Here is a 21,820-nt window from a genome sequence, read left to right as displayed (position 1 = left end):
CTAAAACTATTCTTAGACATTAAAGTTTCTTTAAAAGATATTCAAGGCTCTGATCTGGGCTTTAGTAACCAAGTTCAAAGTCAACTGTTGATTACAGCTTCATTTGCCACTGTGTCTGGAGTACTAATAAGTACTCCGATTAAAAAGGTGAGTGCTAAAACCTGCTCTTTTGGGGCGCACCTTATACCAAGTGGGCATGTCCCAGGAGGGTGTTAGCAGAGGGAAAGGCGGAAATAAACAGTGGTGCTGGCCCCAGGAGTTACAAATTGAGAAGGACACCTGTGATCTGCTTTGTCATGAGTGAATGGCAGAGATTGAAGCTGTGGTGTGTTGAAAACAAAGCTGCTGTAGCATGCAGGGGTGCTCTGTCCCTGCCAGTGTAATATCTATTTATCAAAAATAAACAGCCATTACCAGGATTCATAAATGGGATAATTAACGGTATTGCTAGCTTTAAAAAAATTAGAAAATAAATGACCACTTACTAGTTGTTCTGAAATGCTAATGAATTACCTTGGGATCATTTCCAGTTAGTTGAGTTTATTCCCCCCAAAGCTTGATTGCAAATATAGCCCAGAACCCAGGTCAATATTGCTTGTATGTATTGCTCATCCGAATGAAAAAGGGAAAATTATTCATTGAGGAGACTTCCTTTACTAGGTCCACTGGCAGAAATGCTACTGGCCAGCTCAGAGCAAAGGGAGCGAAAGCTCCCGCTGGGAACAGAATTTCACAGCTTTTCTTAAAATAATAATAATAATAATTAAAAAATAATTTTAGGAATATATTCCATCTAGAAAAATAAAATGGGGAGAGTCTTTGTGAGTGAAAGGGAAGTCAGGAATTAGCAAGGTGTCCTGATAAGAGGAAATTTAACTGAAAAAATATTTTTGTTTCTAGTTCGGGCACTATTTTCCTTACCACCTTCCTAGCGCAGGACAATTGGGAAATAAGAGCTCACCAAGGCGCTTTGCTGCTGCTTAAACTGCATCTTTGAAACCGGCCGCATAAGCGACCTCTAAACCCTAGCTCAGTTGCTTCCCGCTCCCCTGTCCAGGTTCCCTATAGGCACGATTTTTAAAAATGAAACAACCCCAGGTCTAATAAGAGTTGGTTTCCTTTTCCCTTTCGATCCCGTCTCACTTTCCTTCCCATCCCCAGCACCCACGTTCTATCCCCCTCGCCACCCTCCCAAATGATGCAAACAAAGGGACCAGTCCCAGCTCCTCCCAGAGCAGCTGATCCCAGGGAAGCTGGAGCTCAGGGGGAACCCCTGCAGCAAGGCACATCTGTCACTCAAGAAACGCCGCCCTGCCCTGGCCAATTCACTGTCCAATCTGCACCCGGAAAGTGCTAGTTTAGAAGGCATAGGGGAGGACAGCAATTTGCGGGAGCAAGTGCTGAGTGGTGGGCCCATCTTGGAAGGCAGGGGTGCAGGACTGTGCAGCCGATCTCCCTGAAAGGGAGTTTCCATTTCTAATAGTTCCTCTATTGTAAAGACGCGAGAGTGCGCGCCCAGCGCGCACTCAGGCAGACAAGCCCTCGGTCAAGCATCGCTCAAACGCATCTCTCACCTGTTTTGGAATATTTCCCACAGTTCCTCGATTTTAAGAATGACAGCTATTATGCCAACCTTTCGTTAGCGCCAACGCCTTCAATTCACCATTCAAGAAATTCGAAATAAACAGCCTTGACCCGCACCCCCGTTCCCTCTTGGCTCGGTAAAACCAATTACCAATTGAACAAAAAAGTGCCCGTGAAAAACAAACAAAAAAAGTCTCAAATCGTGAAACCGTGGAGCAGTTACACTTTGGGGGAGGCCACTGAAGCTTTTATTTGTAAAGGCCCGGATCTAGAGATTTTTTTTTTTTTTCATTAGCAAAGGCACAATTACTCCTTGGGAAAAAAGAAGATGTCCGAGCCCTTGGGACAGCTGGCCACTTCCTTCCCTTCCACTGAGAATCGGAAAAAGTCTCTTTAATTGCCCGTTTATTTTTTTTTCACAGTAGTCTTTAGAGAAAGACCCTTGGCAATCCTGCTTTGAAGATTTCTACATGGCAGTTACCAACTCTGCTTTCATATATTTGAAATAAAAATAGCTCAGCAGCACTTTGCTTTATTCTGAATCTTGTTTTAAAACTCATTTCTCTCCGACCTTTGAAGTGCAGAGAACTCTGTTAGACACCGGTCTTTTAAAATGGCAAAATATTAGTCATAAGAATTTATTTTGTGTGCTAATAAAAGTTTTCCTTGGAGATCTTATTTTGTATCATTTAGAGAAGTTGTTATATATATGTATATATGTATATATATATATATACATGTATATATATGTATCAGATTGTTGAGAAATTTCTCTGGGGAACAATGCTTTCTTTTATAAGATTTCCCAGGTCTCTGAAATGCTCAAAGAGCTTTCAGTCCCACAAAAAAGAAAATACTGCTAAGACATTAAGTCAAAGAGCATTTTCTTCTAAGGAGATTTGATTCCAATGATATAAAAGGCAAATAATAATAAGGTGAAAAAAAATCTCATATATTTCCAGGAAGGTTTACTGTCTGCTCAAACTTTCTGCAATTGCATGCTAAAGATTATGAGGCATTTTCTCAAGCGCTCTGATCAGCAGATTTGATATATGGATTTAGATTAGTTTTTTCTTATGGCAAATCTATATGTTATTCTCCCTCTTCATTTGGTGCTATTTGCTGAGTGGCTGTTACTCAGGGGCAAAGGTCGCTCTCTGGCGGTTGAAGCAGTCGAATAATCTTTTACTCCTTGTGAGGGGAGTGTGAGATATTAAATCACACTTGACATACCTGAAGCACAGTAACTTCATCCATATTTTATCTGCTGTAAATTTAATACCACAGCACTTTTTAGGGTGATGTATTTATTAACTGACTGGGGATGAGCAGTACAGAAATTCAGTTTGTTCAGGAAAATAAAATGAAGACAGTCTGACAAGTTTATGAAGTAAGCACAATAGCTATTTATTACTTTTTAAACACACACTTTGCTGAAACGTCTTTAGCAGTGTTTGTTCAATAAATGTGTAATGTGTTTAAAATCCTCTCAGCTGATTTTTTCCTTTGAATTTTAATGAAGTCTCTTTCTCTTAAAGCCATCCACTGTCTCCCACTCTTCCTGGGACTCAGGATGGCTGACACAGGTGCTCTTTAGGGGATAAACCACAACTTTGTTCTGCATCAATTGCCCTGAAGAATTGTGGGAAAGAGAATCACATTTAGACCTGCTCTAGTTAGTCCCTGGCCCCATAAGTCAGTCGATAAACTATTTAGTGACAGTTACTGAGAGCTCTGCTTTCCCTTGATTATTTTGCTTAACTTTGTATGCACTCTTCTCTCACTCTTTGCTTTCCTGATTTTCTTTTTCATTTATTTTTTTGATATTAATATTCTCCATATTTCACAGCATGTGTGTTTCCAAAGTCTTATTTTACTTATAGGTGGTTTTTCTGAATTACAGGGTGCATTGCTGAATGAAGAGACTAGGTCGGGGGGAGGGGTGGGAGAGGTGAAGTCTGTTCCATTTATTTATGCATAGTCATAAGGTCTGATAATGCTATCTTTTCCTTTTCCTTCTCAAAAGATAGTATCTGGGGAAAACAGGCTGACTTTAAACTTCTATGTGAGTGGAACAACATTTTTATGGCTATAATGGTTGCCTTTGTGAATTCTTTTGAGAATTATTCCCTAAAGAAATCAGGAAGTCTCTGTATTTTAAACTGAGGATTAAGTTCAAATATACTAATGCCACAAAATGGGGCTAGGCTAGGAACAGTGGTCCTCGAAGTGTCATGTACATCATCACCGGGCATAGGTTCTGGAATCTGCTGACCTTGCGTATTCTCTGGCCCCTGCCACTGATGGAAAACTCTGAAGGAATTACACTGTGACTCTTCAGTTCTTGTTAAGCAAGTCCATCTAAGATATATGTTGCAGTTTTAAAAAGATGGGAATCACTACACGCCCTTGAAACTGGCACATATCAAAATAACGCAAACTACCCATGTTGATCAGGACTGGGCCTCTTCTGCCCAGATTTCCCATTTTCCAGTAGCTAGGCGGTCACACCCAGGGATTGCCCCCGGCACCGTGTAATCCCACCAATGGCCAACATCCAGGGACTATAAAACCAAGCACCTAGAAGACATCTTCTAGCCTAGTTCTCCCTCTGGGAGAACCTGGCTAACTACCGAGAGTTTCCTGCCCACATGGGAGAGCCTAGCAAACTCCCCATGGTGTATTCATATGCCCAAACTAGTAACAGTGCTGGGTCTCATTCCCCTGTCCCTGAAAGAGCCTCCGATGTGGCATCCTTGGGAAGGATGAGTAAAGAGAGGCTTCTGAAATCTCAGGGCTAGGATAAGTGAAGACGTTACTGAGACCTCTTGAGAAATTCGATGATCAATGGGATGATGATGATGATGATGACCCGTGTTGGTATATTGTAGGAAAAAGGGTCTCTCATTCACTGCTGTTGAAAATGTGGACTGGTTCAGCAATTTTGGGAAAATATATGGGTACTACTCAAAAAGCTAAGAAGTGAGCTCATATGATGCAGAAATTCCTCCTCTGGGCATCAACCCCCCTGCAAAAAAACCCAAAAATTCTATCCTGGAAACAACTTGTGTGGATAAAGAAACTGTGCTGTGTACGTATGCACAGCGGAATACTACTCAGCTATAAGAAAAGATAAAATCATGAAATTTGCCAGTACATGGTTGAACCTGGGAGGGATGATGTGGAGTGAAGTGGGCCAGAAGCAGAGGGACAGATACAGAATGATTTCTTTCATATGTGGGATATGGAGAAGCATAGTGAGAAGATACAAGTGGCCAAAGGCAACAGAATATAAGAACTATTCCATAGTGCTGATCTTTCTGTGATGGAGAGGCAGTTGCATTGGGTGAGGGAGGGTACTCAGGGGAGATCATTGAGACAATGGTACAGGGAAAGGAATATATGGAGTCTGTAAGGTTGGAACATTGTATGCAGAAACCCAATCATTAGCAGTATTGTAACTTATGGTGATTGCAATAACATTTTTTTAAATAGTCATTGGACAAGTTTTGATGAACTACAGCCTAAGAATCTATTTGCAATATAATATTAGAGTCCTTGTTTCACCTCTTCCAGCTCTATAACAAGCTACTGGAAAGATCTGCCATACGGTGATACTCAGGGAATGAGCACATTTTGGACTGCCTTTTGCAACACTGCTCTAATAAAGCACATTTCAATGTCAAATATAAATACTGGTTTTTTGAATAGGCAATCTATTCGGGATCATCGCTCATCATGGTGTGTTAAAATATGACTCAATCTTGATTTAGAAAGGGGAAGGGCAAGGAAACCAACAATTTTTGAGAGAAAGAAAACCATTATCCATAAATATTTTCAAAATTTAACTCCTACACAATTTTAATACTCTGGTATTATTTGTGTCCCTCTGGTCTTTATAAATCATTTACTCCTAAAGTACAATTTGGCCATTTTCAGAATATGTTTCTGGGGGTATGGTGCCACACATCAAGTCAACCTGTACCTGCGGGGCGAGTGCATCAGAAGCCTGATGGTGTCTTCAGGCTTCCTGACACCCCAAAACTGCCTCTGTGCCTCTGGCCAGACCCCAACAACTTGGGACCAAGTTTACAGAGAAATACAGCCCAAAGTTAGGTGTGTGGAAGTCATACCCACAAACCACCTCCGACTCAGCTATACAAGCTTATTTATTGGCCTTGCTTCAGAGATCCATAAATAAATCTTGAAAGAAATCAAAACCAGAGACTCACAAATTAATCTCGGAAGAAAGCATCATGCCACAGAGATGTCTCCCCACCCCACACTAGTTCGATTTCACTGGGACACCTCAGAGGTGGGCATGAGTATTCCTCTACCTGCCACAGATGATCCCTGGCAGCTGCAAACCTCCAGAACATAATCACCGCCATGCTCACAGCAGACCCTCATAGGCTCATCCTGAGCGCCCCCCCCCCCCCACATGAGAATAAATCTGCAGAAAAACCCAGTTATGCCGGACCAGTTATTAAAAATGTCAGACTTCACGGAGTCAGGGATGGGCGACCTCCCCCCATCACCCCACCCTTCAGGTTCCCTGGCAGTCAAGCCCAAGAATTGCCTCTGGGCATCATTTAAGTGCATTAAAGGCCAGATTCAGAGACTCACAAATGAATTCAAAAGAGAGCAGAATGCCACAGAGATGCCTCTGGACCCCAAATATTTAAAATATTTTAGAATTCCAGGAGCACACAGCCACTTTAGCAGCAGAACAACATCTCATGCTATTCATAGCTAGCAATACAAAATAAATTATTTAGCAACTGCCTATGGGGCAGCCTTGGGTAGTGGTGGGAAAATTCGAAATAATGGTGGTGGGAAGGTGTAATGGTGTGGGACTGGTGTTGAAATGTTGAATGTAAATAATTATTGTGAACAACTTTATGAAAATAAAATTAAAAAAAACATTTCAGTTCCATTGGGTAGGGATATTTTGATAACATGTTTTAAAAATAAACAAAATATAAATAAGCAGAACTTCAAACCTTTATTTTTTTACCACCCTTTCAAATATACTAGCTCCCTTTTTTCTTTCCAAGAATGCATTTCACAAAAAGAAAGAAAATTAAAATGCACAAGAGTCAAAGAAATAAAATTAAATGCATTTCAATTCATTCCTTGAGGTTTATTTTCTCTCTGCACCATTGAAAGATGCAAATCTCCAGGTCACACTGCTACTTCTGACAGAATGTATCAGACCAAATTATCAGGACATGAGCTTTGGATTTTATATTCTAAGAGTGTTGATTGCATAATATTGATGAAACAAGAAAATAGGGCTTATACAGTATTGGAAATTCACAGAAAGAACTTGAATTTATCTCCAAATATTTGATACACATTTATTTGATTTTCACAATAGCACTGTCTTGCACTGTAGCACTGTCGTCCTGTTCATCAATTTGCTTGAGCGGGCACCAGTAAAGTCTCCACTGTAAGATTTGTTGTTACTGTTTTTGGCATATTGACTATGCCACAGGGGGCTTGCCAGGCACTTTGATTTTCACAATATCAAAATCTGATGTGTGATCTGAATTCTTTCTTTTAAATATATAACACACTCCTCTTAAGAAAGTCACAAGAAGGGAAGAAAACACATTGCAAGGACTCACTGAAGAAAAATGAAATGAGTTTCCAGAGCCTAAATTACTGAAATGTGTTAGCCCCATATCTGTTGTTATTCCAGGGCAAGAACAAATAATAATTTAAGAAAAATAGAAAGTTTTATATTTATATATAGTGGCATTTTTGTGCTCCTGAATTTCAGCACATGAAGGCGGAGGAAAATTTGACTTTGTAAGTTAGTCTAATACAAGACACAAGGTTGGTTTTCAAACAGTTGATTGTTGACCCACCTGTGGCTCACAAAATCAACTTGTTGGTCTTGATCACCTTTGAAAACTAAACTGAATATAAAACTGGACTAGACTAAAATAGAACACAACAAATCAGCAAAAAGCGTTGCAGGATTTAGTGATGCTAAGTACTATTTTAAAAACGTGTTTTATTGGAAGTATATGAGCGCAGCGGGTAGGGCGTTTTCCTTGCATGCAGCCGACCCCAGTTCGATTCCTCTGTCCTTCTCAGAGAGCCCGGCAAGCTACCGAGAGTATCCTGCCCGCACAGCAGAGCCTGGCAAGCTACCTGTGGCATAGTCAATTTGCCAAAGACAGTAACAACAAGTCTCACAATGGAAATGTTACTGGTGCCCGCTCGAGCAAATCGATGAACAATGGGACGACAGTGCTACAGTGCTGTGTAAAGGTCTTAGTGAAGTACTACTAATGACAGTATGAACACATAGTGGCTTTATTATCAGTGTGATTTGTTTAGCATTCTCTTATCTTCAACAACAACAAAATAGAACAAAACTGCAAGAAAAATTCACCTTAGAGAGCTGGAGAGAGAAGATAGCTGGTAGGGGTTTGCCTTGCCTGCAACTGACCTGGATTTAACCCCCAGCACCACATATGGTCCCCCAAGCTCACAAGGAATGTTCCCTGAGCATGGATCCAGGAGATCCTTGAGCACTGCTACATGTGGACCAAAAAACAAACAACAAAATACTTTCAGAGAAGAAGGTATTGGAAAGAGATGACATTGTTAGACAGTATTAGATCATAAAACTCAGAGCAGTGTTCAGATACCCTGAGGTAACCTCAAAAAAATTATTAAACTTTTCTGACTCCATTTACCTAGCATTGAAAGATCACTAATAGTGAAACCTATCAAATTTAAAATAAAAATACCAATTTATATATATTAGGTTATTCCATTAGTATTAAAATTTATGGTAATGATATATAAAATCACTGCACCCCACCACCTTAATGTACCCATGACCCTTTACTAGTGTCTGAAGTAGCCTCTAGTATCTGTTTTCCCCACTCATTGCTTTTTCTATTATCTTATCTCTCTATATTCCAAAAATGAGTGGGATCATCCAGAGAAATGAATAAATTTATATGAAAAAAAGAGGTGAATACATTTAATATGTATAGAAGAGTACAAAAAAGTATTGGCTACTACTATGCTATGCCAATCTGAAAGGATATTTAGTATGCATGTGACAGATCTGAATTCACAGAAAAACTATTAAACATGTTTATTCATTTTGCCATATTATTTCTCATAGAAGTCACCTTTAGATCAAACTGTTGGCAGGTAATTTGGATTGGAGCCTGGAAGAGGAAGGAGGGAAGAGACAATAAATACAGAAAAATAAAAGCACTGGGCCCCTGGGCCTCTTAAGTGATGAGACCTCATCATAATCAAAATACCTTGGTCATATGGTTTGAAATACATTGTTCAGTAGTTTCCACTTTAAAGACTTGGCTGTTGCACAGGACATTAAAGCAGGGCACTTACCCACTATGTGAACTTCCTCCGGGGCGCTCACTGGAAAGGGGTAGTCAGGTGTGTGTCAGCATGCAGTCTCACCAGCGCCCAGGTGTACAGCTTTCTCACAGGGCAGTGGACTGCATAGACTTCTCAGAGGTGCACACTCCCTTTAGTTATCCCATTCTCTAAAAAACTTGCCCTCAAACTGCTGCCACTCCCCTAAAAGCCCTGTGTCCACCCCTACTAGAAGTATCCCTCCACCAGCACTTCTTTAATTTTCAGGTGATAAATTTCTAGGGCATAAAGAAAACAATGAAAGGATATCATCCATGTTTGTTTGCAGATGCATGTATGTGTATATATATATATATATATATATATATGTCATCACTGTCATCACTGTCATCCTGTTGTTCATCAATTTGCCAGAGCAGGTGCCAGTAATGTCTCCATTTGTCCTAGCCCTGAGATGTTAGCAGCCTCTCTTTACTCATTCTTCCCAATGGTGCCACATTGGAGGTTCTTTCAGGGTCAGCGAAATGAGACCCATCATTGTTACTGTTTTTGGCATATCAAATATGCCCCGGGGAGCTTGCCCAGGCTCTGTCATTCAGGCAGGATACTTTCGGTAGCTTGCTGGGTTCCCTGAGATGAAGAAAAATATGTATATATATGGATATATATAAAATGTGTATATATATATATACATATATATACACCTATATACCTATAGTACCTATAGTTGTGTTCTGAAAAGAAGCAAGGAATTCTGAGGTATCCAAGTAATGAAGTGTGAAAGAAATCATAAAAAAAAGCCAGGATTATTCTGCAGTAGGCCTTGGAGCTCGGCCTTGAGCATTAGTAGCAATATGTCAGGGAAAGGGAGAGGAGAGCTTTCCAAGACCAGGAGACTGTGAAGACTGTATCATGAGTCTTTACAAGAAAATTCCACTGAGAGTTAGAAGAAGGGCCAAGCCTGCAGAGGAAGGCTAGAGAGTATATTGGTAAGATGCATTGAGGCCATTTCATAAAGGAGCTCATTCCTTGCATGGTATGAAGGCAGTGAAAGAAGAAATTCAAAAGTCATCTCTATTTAGATGACCCCCTTCGGGATATTGCAGAGTTTATTGGAGACTGGTGAGATGTGGGCAGGAAGGGGTGTTTTTCCTTTATGCACTGAATGCAAAGTGCCTGCATTCAGGTCTGGCATAACATGATGGACAGTAATGCTAAGGCAAGGGTTGACTTTTGGTAAAAGCCTTGTTTTCTCTTGAAAAATCCCACTTATCATTTTATTTGGGAGATTTTTTTTTTTTTTGCTCTTTGGGTCACACCCAGTGATACCGTGATGCACAAGGGTCACTCCTGGCTCTGCACTCAGGAATTACCCCAGGTGGTGCTCAGGTCAGGTCAGCTGCGTGCAAGGCAAATGCCCTACATGCCCAGAGCTTGGAAGAACTTTGGTAGTAAGACTATTGATGCTATCTGTGGGTTTTCTGCATGGCCTGGTCTTTGGTGCTTCACAGGATGATCTCACCTAGTCATTAACCAGAGTCCTAGAGGCAGTGTTATGGCCATTGCCAGCTAGACAGAGAAAAGAGCTATATTCAGGTAAGGTAGGTGGGTGATTACTTTGTATTGCGATTTGGATGAGGAAGAGGACCCCATAACTGTGTCAGCCTCCTTTTAAGTCTCTCCCTGAGATGGTCCATATTATCATTGCCTTGTGCTCTGCTTTAGAATTTGGGGCATCCATTGAATCATGTTTTGTTCGGGGGAGGATTTGGCTCTGCATTTCTACAAAAACTCTTTGGATCATAGAGCTTTGCATTTACCACTGAGTCTTACTTTATGTGGAGAAGCAGGAGGAGACAGAGCCTTCTTTGTGTGTGACCCCCTCAGTCTGAATCCTTGCCCTACTCATGGGACCCTATGGGAGAGCATCTGATAAAGCCATTTTTATTCTTATCCGGAAGGATTTGAGTAAGGGAATGGGAAGGGAAGGGGAAATGAGGTAAAAAAAAAAAAAGGAATCAAGGAGAAAAGATCTTCAAGACGAGAAAGGCAAATAAAGGAAAGAAATGACCTGAATGAGCAATTGAAGTGGCAGGAGAGGGAATGTTACGAGCCTTTTTTCAGAGAAAAGGGAGAAAAGATCAAACATTTCAATGTCATTGGCTTTCCTTTGTTCCTCCATGAGCCCTCACTGTTCCTTCACTTTCTACCTCCCTCGCTTAATCAACGATAGGAAGGGTGTGGAAAAATCTGATGCCCTAGTACAAGTGAAAGGATGAACTATAAATCATGAATGATTCGTACTTTACTTTTTAGGAATTGACCACGACAAAAGTAAACTCCTCTTTTTGTGTGGCAAAAATGCACCATCAAGCAGGAACATTTTCATGCCTTTACAATTTAATTCAAATTAAAGAATAAAACTCCCGATCAAGCTTTCCAAAACCTCTTCAAGTGATTTTACATTTGATTTGCCTCCTGGTTTACTAAACCCTGGGTTCAATAATCTCTAGGGCCACTCTTTAAACTTTGATGATTGATTTTTACCAAGAATTCTTAGTACCAGTGTCATAGGTTTGTGGGGAACAGTTTTATCCTGCTATAGGATCTGGGGGAAAAAAAAAGGTTTCACTGTTTCTTACTGTAAAGGCCAAGGTTTTCCCAGATATTGTCTACAAACCTGTTTTAAGTGTGGCCTAGTTCAACCTTAGGAGCAGGTCTGTGAAATGCTGGAAAATTGGCCTTCTTCCTCAGTAAGGCAGGATGACTCTTGCAAACCCAGCTCTGGGGACAAGCAGAGGACTATAATGCTGCTTCCCCCAGAGAGCTCAGTCTCTGGTGAAACCGAGAATTACCACTTCAGTTAAAAATAGACTTCAAAAAGAAAGGCTGAGGGAAGCACAAGTCGTTTAGCTTTTGATCAGTGGAATGAGCTGATACACTTTAGGCCAGGGAGATGTCATTCAGCTCTGCTTTTTCTGAAAGGACCACACAGGCAAGCAGCAGCAGAGCTGAGAAGGGAAAAGTGAGTGGCAAGAAGTGCTCTTGGAAGCTTTCTGGAAGCTTCTACTTCCTAGGAGCTTCCTAGGAGGTAGGAAATAGAGATGCTATGCTTTGCTAAAGACCGCTATAGTCTGAATGCTGGTATCCTCAGAATTTTTATGTTGAAACTGAATCAATAGGGAAATGGTCTATTAAGGGGATCTTAGGCAGGTGACTCATTTCTGATGGCAGAGAATTAGTGAAGTGCCCTTATACTAGAGGCTCTAGAGAGCCTGTTTATTTCTCTACCATGTGAGGATACAGTAGCCAGAGAACTAACTATGAACTAGCAGTGGGCTTTTTCCAGATACCACAACTTTCCAATCTTCAGAAAATCCAGAAAGAAGCTTGCTGTTTACAATCCACTAAGTTATAGCAACCCAAACAATAAGACAGAGACTTTGAATAATCTTTCCTCTACACTCTTTTGTAATTAATATAAACCTCTCATAAAACACTGTCTTGGTTTCAGGAGTGAAATATCATGAGTTGTGTGTCGTGACATGATCATCACAATAAATCAAATTAACACCCATCACCACATATAGTTGAATTTATTTTTCTTATGCTAGGAACTTTTAAGATCTATTCTCCTGGCAAATTTCAAATGTACGTAAGGTCTTGTTAATTGAAGTCACCATGCTGTACATCACATCTCCAGCATTTATATATTTTGCAGCCACAAATTTTGACTGTTCTCCACCCCCCCCTTTTAAATCCATTTTGACTGCCCCCAGTTCCCACTGAATCTGGCAGCCATCAATCTGTTCTGTGAGTCTGGTTTTATTTGTTTTAGATTATACATATAAATGATATCATGTGGGACTTGTCTTTCTCTTAGCATAATGCTGTGAAAGTCCATTCAGGTTTTGCAAATGACAAAATTTCCTTCTTTGTTATGCCTGGATAACCTTCCACGGTGTATACACTGTTTCATTCACTGGTAGATATTTAGACTGTCTCCATAAATGTGGCTACTGTGAATAAATGCTGCAGTGACTAAGAGGGTGCTCACATCTTTTCAGGTTAGTGCTTTTGTTTCCTTCTGATAAAGATCCAAAAGTAAAATTGCTGGATGATTCCTCCTTGTTCTCAATTTGACCATCTTTATATCTGAGACTGTGATGAATATGTTTTTAACAGTGGTGTTAAGTGTAGGGGGAGAAAAAGTGGTTCTGGAAGCTGACCTCTTCAAAATGGTCTCTCCAGTGTTTTCCCCTGAATAGGCCTGAAAAGCTATATGTGCACGTTACCACTAGTACATCTTCTGTTTGTGTATCAGTCTAAGCAGATGCATACCTACCATGTGTCTGTTCCCCCTAAGGACTGTTTCATTCAGCTGGTGTGAGTCTATCTTACTATCACAAACTATGGGATCAAGTAATAGATATCTAATTCTTACAGATATGGAAGCTGCAAGTCCAAGGTCATAGTGCGAGATGATTTTGTTCCTGGTGGACATTTCTTTCCTGAATTTTTATGGCTGACTTCTCATATGATCCTTTCTCAGTGACAGTCCAGGACAGGGGTGAGAACTAGAGAGGGAGAGAGTGTCACAAATTCAGGATCTTTCACATGTTACTGAGAGATACCTATAATCTTGGTCATGATGATTCCACATTCGTGACCTCATTTAAACCTAATTGTATGTTAAAGGTCCCATCGCTAAATTCCATCATGTTGGAGCTTAGGGCTTTAACATAAGAATTTGGGGAAGCACAGATTGAGATAAATAGCCTTATCAATGCAGAGGTTGAAGATTGGTTCCTTAATATACAGATGAATTGTGGAGCTGTGAGTGTTACTTACAAGCAAAGCTATATTTGGAGCCAGACCTGATGTCCAAAGTTACGCATTTTCAGCTTATAATTCTAATAATTCTTATAATTCAGCTTATAATTCATCATAATTCTCCTGTGTGAGATCTCTGGATCTATCATTTAGTAAATATATGTGTGTATATAAATAAGTACATATATAACATATGTCAGAGTATATTCAGGCCCTCTGCCTGAGAGCCCCCAATCTCCAGTGACCCAGGGATTGATCACACCCATAAGCCACACCCTGCCACACCCTGCCAGCACCAGATAATCTCCTCATTGGCCACCCTCCAGATCTCAAAGGCTGCTCCTCCCAGCCGGGAGTAGAAAATGAGGCCCCCATAGCCATGCCAATGGACTCCACGCCAGGTTGTTTTCACTCAAGGTGTCCCAGAGTGGGGCGGATGAGAATCCTCCCCACCCCAAGGAACCCAGCCCCGCAGCTGACCTCCACTACCCAACCCCTGCCATGCTCTAGGCCTCTTTGCAGACACATTATAAGACACTTCCTACCCATTTTCCATAATTACCATATTTGATGGAGTTCAGACAGTAGGCAACAAATCATAGAGTAGTATATATATGTATATATATACATATATATTATATAACTGTCACTGTCACTGTCATCCCGTTGCTCATTGATTTGCTTGAGCAGGCACCAGTAACATCTCCATTGTGAGACTTGTTGATACTGTTTTTGGCATATTGAATACACCACGGGGAACTTGCCAGGCTCTTCCGTGTGGGCGGGATACTTGTTAATTATACTGTGGGCTCTCTGAGAGGGCACAGCAAGCTACCGAGAGTATCCCACCCTCACAAGAAGAGCCTGGCAAGCTACCCGTGACGCATTCGATATGCCAAAAACAGTAACAATAGGTCTCATTCCCCTGAACCCTGAAAGAGCCTCCAATCACTGGGAAAGACAAGTAAGGAGAGGCTACTAAAATCTCAGGACTGGGGGGAATAGAGATGTTACTGGTGCCCACTTGAGTAAATCAACGAAGAATGGGATGACAGTGATACAGTGATAGAGTGATGTTCAGGCATTTCATTAAATTCTTTTTTCCAAACTAATTTATTTCTCAGTGTCTAAAAGTTCCTTTGAGTTCTGGCTGAGAAACATTTCTCTGACCTAGATGGAGGTACAGTTTCTTTAGCTTCAAATTCAAAGTACCGTAGGTCAAAATAGTGTATGGACATAACCATCTTCACTGTTGCTGCTGAGACCCTTGCCATTGGATGGAAGATAACACTGTCCATAGGTGTGAAGTAACCTTAGACTCTTCCAATTTCTTCAAAGGCCAAGTGGAAGGGGCCTGGAGTGATAGGGCAGTTGGTAGAGTGTTTGCTTTGTATATGGCCAACCTGGATTCGATCTCTGGCATAGTAATGTTTCCTGGAGCCTTGTCAGGAGATCCTTGAGTGGAGAGCTAGAACTAAGCTCTGAGCACTGCTGAGTGTGGCCCCCAAATGGAAACAGATGGAGACTCTAAATGCCAGTCCCAGTGGAAGCTTTGGTGACACCCATGGCTTCTTGACCAACTGCTCAGTACCACAAGATCTTAGTTAGGAGAGCGGGTAGCTGAGTTGATAGGGTATTCTGTCTAGAAGTTCTTCTGATGTTCAAGGGTTGTATAGTTAAAATATATATAATGGGCTGTTATATATTTTTAACTGGATGAAGGGACAAACATGGTAATGTCCATGGCTATTACATTTCAGTACCAAAATCAGTGGTACTGAACGCCACTGATTTTCCAGAAGTGCTCCTTAACATTCACCAATACCTCACCAGATTTGGTGCCATACTGATTATGCTCTCATCTCTTGTGGCCTATGATGATGCATCCTTTTCTTTTCTTTTCTTTTCTTTTTTTTTTTTTTGCTTTTTGGGTCACACCAGGCAATACGCAGGGGTTACTCCTGGCTCATGCACCCAGGAATTACTCCTGGCGGTGCTCAGGGGACCATATGGGATGCTGGGAATCGAACCCGGGTTGGCCGTGTGCAAGGCAAATGCCTTATCCACTGTGCTATTTCTCCAGCCCCATGATGATGCATTCTTTCATGGACTTCAGATAGCACTGGTGGTCTTAGATTCATTACAAAGCATCTTTATGTAGGGCTTCCTGTCCATCTATCTCTAGTTCTGCAGCTCAAGGATGCTCACATAGCACTGGTAGACTCTCTGCTTGTTGGTGGAGAACACAGTGATGTTGTCCCCAAGGTCAAAGCCTCAGTCTAGACAGCTGAAGTGGTAGGGCCAGCCGCTCAGGGTGGCCCTTCACAATCCAGAGATGACACCTATTGTCAGCAGAGCCAGATAGGACACACTTGGTGACCCAATCAGTATGGTCTGGGTAGGTGCTCCAATATGGTCCAGGTAGATACCCAGATGCTCATCTTCTTTTTTTTTTAACTTTTTAAATTAAATCGCCATGAGATATACCCTTACAGAGTTGTTTATGATTGGTTCTCTGTCATTCCAACACCCATCCCTCCAGCAGTGTATATTTATATATACATATAATCCATATATGTATATGCATATGCATATACATATACATATACGTATATATCTTAGCATCAGTGTCCTCATATTCCCTCCCACTATCCTCTAACCCCACCCCCTGCTTTCCTCTATGGCAGATGATTTTCTCTCTCTCTCTCTCTCTCTCTCTCTGTCTCTCTCTCTCTGTCTCTCTCTCTCTCCTTTTGGGCATTGTCATTTGCAATATTTATACTGAAATATTATCAAGAAAATCCTTTTACCTACTTCTTGTCCACCGTGATCATTCCCAGCTATTATTGTCATAATGGTCTCTTCTCTATCTTACCTACCCTCAGCCACAAACACATCCCCACACACTTGTGCTTAGTTCCAACTGTTGACCTGTCCTCCTAACCCCCATTTTTACTGACCATGGATATTAGTTTTCTACTGTATATTTTTATATACCACAAATGAATGCAGTCATTCTGTCCCTTTCCTTCTGACTCATTTCACTCAGCATGGTACTCTTCATGCCAGTCATTAATAGGAAAATTTCATGACTGCATTTTTCCTGACAAGATGCTCATCATTTGTGGAATGCCCATTACTGGCAATAGGATCCTTAGCTACCATGAAGACGAGGTGTCCCTCACAGTTGTTCTTAATCTGTGTTATGGATCCCTCATGACCTTGCAGCATGATTGGCATCGTGTTGGTGGTTAAATGCAGGAAATGGACAACATTTCACTTCTTTAAGCCAATTTTTCACTAATAGTCTTATCAGTTGGCCTTGAACCTTTTTAGTGCTGTCATCTGAACTACTGTTATAACTGCCTTCCACATAGATGGATTATTCTTTTTTAAAAAAAAATTTAAAATTTTATTGAATCACCATGAGATAGTTACAAGCTTTCATGTTTGGGTTACAATCTCACAATGATCAAACACCCATCCCTCCACCAGTGCACATTCCCCACTGCCAACATCCCGGGTATACTCCCCCATTTCCCACCCTCCCCCTGCTTCTATGGCAGACAATATTCCCCACACTCTCTCTCTACTTTTGAGCATTATAGCTTGCAACACAGACACTGAGAGTTCATCATGTTTGGTTCATTAGTTGATGGATTGTTCTTATCTTTGTAAAGTTTGCTGCATGTTAGGATCTCCTGAGCATCTTAAGAACCAACCAGGTCAAACCTGAACGAGAATAATTTTGGATATTTTAGGGAATGGAACTATTAGAGAAGAAAGTTTTTCTCACTTTTCCTATGGAATCTTATGATAGTTTTGAAAGTTTAACTGACAAGAACGAATTGATAGGTGAAAAGCATATATATACATATATGCATATATGTATATAAAAATTAACTTTCACATGACAAAATGACTTACATAAGAAGTAAATTCATGGCAAAACCGTTAAAAGTGTTTTTATGCAGAGTTTGATAAAGAGTAGAAAGTAATGGAATGATATTCAATATGAAAGATGAGTGGTTGGTCCTTTCCAAATATTACTTGGTAAAGATGTACTTTGTGTAGACATTCAGAAGAAAATGAAAAATACAACCATATGTACTAAAAGGATGAGTGGAAATTTTAATCAAAAATTGTAACCAAAAATTTAAATTACAGTGTCTCTCACCTTCTTATCTCACCAGAACAATTTAAATTGAAAGGTTTTATTTGTTCATTTGTTTTATCTTGTCACTTGTCACTCGTCACTTGTCATCCTGCTTGATCTTCGATTTGCTCGAGCGGGCACCAGTAATGACTCCATTTGTCCCTGTTGTGTGCTAGTGTAGCCCACTGATATCTGCTCGTTCTAGGAACAGGAAGAGCCTCAAACCGTTCATTCAGGGTTTTGACGAAGAAGTCTGACCATCTCGTAGGTGGGTGGCCATGAGGTCTTTTGACATCCCGTGGAATCCAGTTGGTGACACCTCTATTCCAGCGGTCATCTCTGTTTTATCTTATAAAGTGTAAATCTAGGTCTTGTTCAGCCAACAATGATGTGGAAGAAGGGTACCAAAAAAAGAGGAATTCCACAAAAAATAGATTTGTCTAATTGCACCATTACATTTTACTGTGTCCCTCATGAAACCTTTGACAAAATACTTGTACAGCAAAATGAGCTCATTTGAAATGTATGTCTGGTTTTTCTTCTTATCCTTTTGATAAACTCTAAGGAGGACCAAACAGAAAGCAGCAACATGAGCAGACTGAGAGCTTTTAGAAGAGTCTGTCGCTTCCGCTCCAACATAATCAAGTAATTTCTAAGTTCTATTTCCTTTTTATTTATTTGTTTCTTTGCTTCTTTCTTTTTTCTTCCCTTTGTTTTTTGGGCCACACCCAGTGATGCATAGGGCTTACTCCAGGCTCTGTGATTAGAGATCACTCCTGGAGTTGCTCAGCTGATAAATCTTGTGCCAGCAATTGAAGGAGCATTGGTCACATGCAAGGTAAGCTCTTAACCTGCTGTACTATCTCTGTATCACTGTATCACTGTCATCCCATTGCTCATCGATTTGCTCAAGTGGGCATCAGTAATGTCTCTATTGTGATACTTGTTGTTATTGTTTTTGGCATATCGAATATGCCACGGGTAGTTTGCCAGCTCTGCTGTGGGGGTGAGATTCACTCGGTAGCTTGCTGGGCTCTCCAAGAGGGATGGCAGAATCAAACCTGGGTCAGCCACGTGCAAGGCAAACACCCTACCCGCTGTGCTATCACTCTAGCTTGTACTACCTCTATGGCTTCTATTTTTAATTTAAGTATACAAACAAAAGGGGAGGCTGCTGGTGGGTTTATGTTATATTGCTATGTAGTCCAATCAGATTGTTATTCTTGAGGAAGTCCAACCACTGATTTCAATAAGAGCTCTCAAAATTGCTAACTACTGAGAGTCCCTCAGTAGAAGCAGAAACAGGTGGTTGGTGAAATATAAAGAGTTTAAGAATGCATCAGATATCTTTTATCCATATATCTCGAGTGTGTTGAAAGGATGGGATGATATACTTCCAAGTGCTGCAAGTGTCCACCGATGGTTAGAGCAGAATGTCCCAACTGGACACAAGGTATTGGTAACAAAAGGGCAGATAGATTTAGCCAAGAGGTGGGTTGTAGGCGATCTATTTCTGAAAAGCTAAAGTTCTTTATTTGGAATTGGGTCTCCATCTCTTTCCTATCCTTTTATGTAACTGTCATGAAAATTTCTAGGTGACAAAGGTTAAGAGCAAGTTCTGAGAATAATGATAAGGGAAGTTGGTGCTATAAGTTTCACTATGGTTGCCAATTATGTTTTGGATTAACAAATATACAGAATATTGGAGGGATTAGGACCATCACTTTTGTTGTAGGTTCTACTGGTTGGCAGTTTGCTGGAGATAGAGAAGGTGGGAGTCTTTCTATGCATGGATGCTTGTGGCCTCCTTTAAAAGGAGAAGGCTTCTTGCCTCCATTTCCCACCTATCTGTCCTGGTTAACTCTAAATTCCTTGCATACAAACCCAACCACTGATTACTATTTGACACCATGTTTTGCTAGCACCCACACCAATAGATATTTTTTCGATCTGTACTTGACTTCCCATCATTTTCATCATTAATCCTTATTTATGGGTTTGCAAAGTTTGTTCTGATTCATATTAGTTCTATGACATTCACTTTCCCAGTTTCAAGTTAAGTAAAATCCCCTATCAGTGAAGAAGATGTGTGGATTAAATGAGACTAAACAGGTCAAGATGTTTCACACAACATCTGTGCCTTACATGGAAGCAATTACCAACTTCAGACTTCATTTCATTTCCTTATGATCTTTGACATGATTTTATAGCTAAGAGAGCTCAAGCTTCTGACTGCTTCAAATGGTAAAATGTACATATGTTTTTACCTTTATCTCTTCTTAAGACATGTATGGAGTAAACAAAAGGTCAATCTGAAATTAGATAAATGATAACTTAATAGTTCAGGAATTCATCCAATCCATGGACATCAGCTTCTGTGTTTAAGATCCTTTGGTTGAGAGGCTTAAGTCATCCTGTCTAATGTCCTAAACACTTTTGAGATAGAGTACTAAATTAGCACTGTAGCACGGTTGTCCCATTGTTCATCAATTTGCTTGAGCGGGCACCAGTAATGTCTCCATTGTGAGACTTCTTGTTACTGTTTTTGGCATATCGAATATGCTACAGATAGTTTGCCAGGTTCTGCCATGGGGGTGGGATATTCTTGGTAGCTTGCCAGGCTCTCCAAGAGGGATGGAGGAATTGAACCCAGGTCGGCCGTGTGCAAAGCAAATGGCCTACCCGCTATGCTATCATCTAGTCCATATAATACAGTACTAAAGTACTCTATGATAAAATAAAATCTATGATATAGGTTCTTTCCTAAGATATTCAGGAAATGGAAGCCACTGATTTAATAACATTTTCCAACCTCAAAGAATATGCCTGTAAGCTAGGTTTCTGAAGAAAAGGGAGGTAAGCTGAGAAACAATTTCAGAACCTTCACTAATGAGCTTCAGGAGCTATAAGGAAAGAGTTCTTCTCATGGTACACACTGGCTAATGCCAGTGAAAAGCAGGATGCGTTCTAAATCCTAACTTTTTTTGAGGGGTCGGAAAATGAAGGGCACTGGGCCAGACCTGCAGGCACTAAGAATTTCTATTATTTCTATGCTTAAAAATCACTCTTGATGATAGCTAGTAACCATAAGAAGTACGAGAGATCAAACTGAGGCTGGCCTACATTCAAGGCGAGTACCCTGGCCCCTGTACTGTCTCTTTAGCCTCAAAGTCATAACTTTTTTTTCTTTTTCTTTTTTTGCTTTTTGGGTCACACTTGGCAATGCACAGGGGTTACTCCTGGTTCTGCACTCAGGAATTACCCCTGGCGGTGCTCATGAGACCATATGGGATGCTGGGAATTGAACCCGGTCCACTGAGTGTAAGGCAAACGCCCTACCCTCTGTGCTATTGCTCCAGCCCAGTCATAACTTCTTAAACTTTGTTGTGACTCCATATAGAAATATGAAAAAAAAGTATTTTAAAACAAATTTATGACTATCAGTAACTGATTTGCATATGTATTTTATATATCGATATACAGGGCTTGCATAAAAATTGGTTGCTCATGAGTGAGAAAAGTTCAGGAAACTCTGGTCTAGTAACATTTGTCTTTGCTTTGCTTTTGGGTCACCAGCTGATATTTCTTGGGCATCAGCAGGACAAATGAGAAAGGATCATTCTGCTAAACTCTTGATCATGAGTCCACTCTACTGAGGAGTAACTTTCCTCTTCCCAGGTCTTATCTGAGCAGCTGAACATGTAAATATAATGACTAGTTTTGTTGAACAGAACTTAACTATTTTGGAAATAGCCATGTATTTGTGAAGACTATTTTATGTTAATTTAATTATAAGAAAATTGAAAAGTGTAATACATAGCTAAGCCCTTAAGGTCAGTTAATCTCTTTGGATTGTAACAAATAAAAGTTTTA

The 21,820-nt window shown here is 40.5% G+C and overlaps 1 long non-coding RNA gene across 1 annotated transcript in view; it reads right to left on the bottom strand.

Annotated features, from left to right (window-relative positions):
* Positions 1-21,820, bottom strand: part of LOC129400067 (uncharacterized) — a 220,964-nt gene that overhangs the window by 32,599 nt on the left and 166,545 nt on the right. The gene's annotated exons all lie outside the window — the stretch shown is intronic.

Source organism: Sorex araneus, chromosome X (assembly GCF_027595985.1).
Source record: "Sorex araneus isolate mSorAra2 chromosome X, mSorAra2.pri, whole genome shotgun sequence".
NCBI lineage: Eukaryota > Metazoa > Chordata > Mammalia > Eulipotyphla > Soricidae > Sorex > Sorex araneus.
This window is presented reverse-complemented; position numbering and strand designations above follow the sequence as displayed.